The following is a 1784-nucleotide window of genomic DNA, read 5'->3' on the forward strand; positions in this document are numbered from 1 at the left end:
TAAAAAGAAAATAATGACAGATTTTTTGCGCTAAAGGAATTTAACTATAAATATTTGAAGACCGGTGATCATATCTGTAAAACCTGGTAGAAATTGAGGATTTTTTTTCGTATACTGACAAAGTTGTACGCACGTAATCTGCTTTGGAAAGCTTTAAACCAATAATACACATGTCATAGGCTACTTAACTTCTATCTCATCTATGTACATAAAATTAACTTAGGACTTTGTTGATGTAGGTAAACTACAGATAAGTACATTATGTTAGTGACTATCTATTCACGGATTCGGTTTCTTTTCGTTGATCTATTTGTAGCTCTGATGTTTTTATTTAAAATGCAGACATTTGTACATGTTTCTTAGTGAACATATATCATTCTCCCCTTCATGTAAATCCAAAGAAGATAGTAATATAGCTACCTACCAAATATAGTCTATAAGCACCCGTTATTTTCCATTCAGAGAAAAAATGCTTAGGTTCAGTTGTCCAAATACACCAATATTTCCAAAATACATATTGGTCGAGTTCATTAACATTATAGTGTTTACAAAATAGGTCCACGACTTCGTATAATATATCATATGATTGAAAACTTGCGTCTTTATATTTGGCAATGCATTTCAGCCCCTTATGGCAAAATGGTAATTGAAACGGCAATTGTCAATGGCACAATTGAACCTCAAGCAAAAGTAGTAAAATTAGACAATGTACATAAGATATGTTAAGATTTTAATGTTATATGTGTGAGTGTGTCTACATGTGTGTGAGTATAGTGAAAAATAGAGATATAGTGTAAATATCACCCAAGTGAAGAGATAAAGAGAAGACTAAGAAATAGCTGGGAATGGTGCAATTTAGTATGTTAGATGAAGGTGTTGGGGAACCTTGCGCCTGTCGGGTACATATCTCCTGAAGTGCGTTGAATATATTTGTTAATATATACGCATATTTGTTTTTCCTCCTTTGATTCTCTTAAATCTATTTTCTATGCAGGATTCTTATCAAATCGAAAAGAAAGAAAATGTGAATTTAACCCACTACATACTACTTACATTATTAATACATTCGATGATTTTTGATAGTGATGCTAACATTGTTATTGATGATAAAACAATAGTAAAATAAAAATGACAATAACAAAAATATTAATAATGATGATAATGATAGCAATGATACTGATATACTAATATTAATTCTACTTAAACTACTACTACTAATTAAAATGTTAATGGTGACAATAATGATAACAACAAGAATAACGATAAAGATGATAATGATAATGATATCAATTCATAATATTGATAATAATAATAATAATAATAATGATACTGATAATAATAAAGACGATGATAATGTAAAAAAAAATGATTATGATGATAATGATAGTGATAATAACAGTAATAATAATGATAATAATTACAATTATATAACAATAATTTTAAAAATAATTGTGATAAAATTTCGATAAAAGTAATAGTAATAATAATTATAATGTCGGAACTAAATAGTTACCATATATTTATATAATCTAAAATGTTTATCAAACTATGTAACGCCGATTATGAACTATGAGCGCGTTTTTTCCTTCCTTTAATATTTGTTCAGCCTATAGGAGACCATATAAATAACACATAGTTTCTATAATATACTTACAACCAAACAAACAATACCAAAAAATGCACGTGTACATAATTTATGTGTTCACCATTGCCACTCTAATTGAAATGTCTTAGAAAATCAAACAATCTGACCCGGACTATAAAATTATCGTGAAGAGAACGGA

General features: G+C 28.3%; 1 protein-coding gene across 1 annotated transcript in view; it reads left to right on the forward strand.

The window, feature by feature from the left end:
• The window catches only part of LOC122259588 (uncharacterized), a 15943-nt gene extending 15000 nt beyond the window's left edge, over window positions 1–943 (forward strand). The window contains exon 5 of the mRNA XM_086534853.1: window positions 1–943. This exon is cut by the window's left edge and continues 1074 nt beyond it. The gene's annotated coding sequence lies outside the window, so the exon portion shown is untranslated.
• The last annotated feature ends 841 nt before the right edge of the window (window positions 944–1784 follow it).

Source organism: Penaeus japonicus, unplaced genomic scaffold (assembly GCF_977035675.1).
Source record: "Penaeus japonicus unplaced genomic scaffold, GWHDUDI00000001_assembly GWHDUDI00000042, whole genome shotgun sequence".
NCBI classification, from domain to species: Eukaryota; Metazoa; Arthropoda; class Malacostraca; order Decapoda; family Penaeidae; genus Penaeus; species Penaeus japonicus.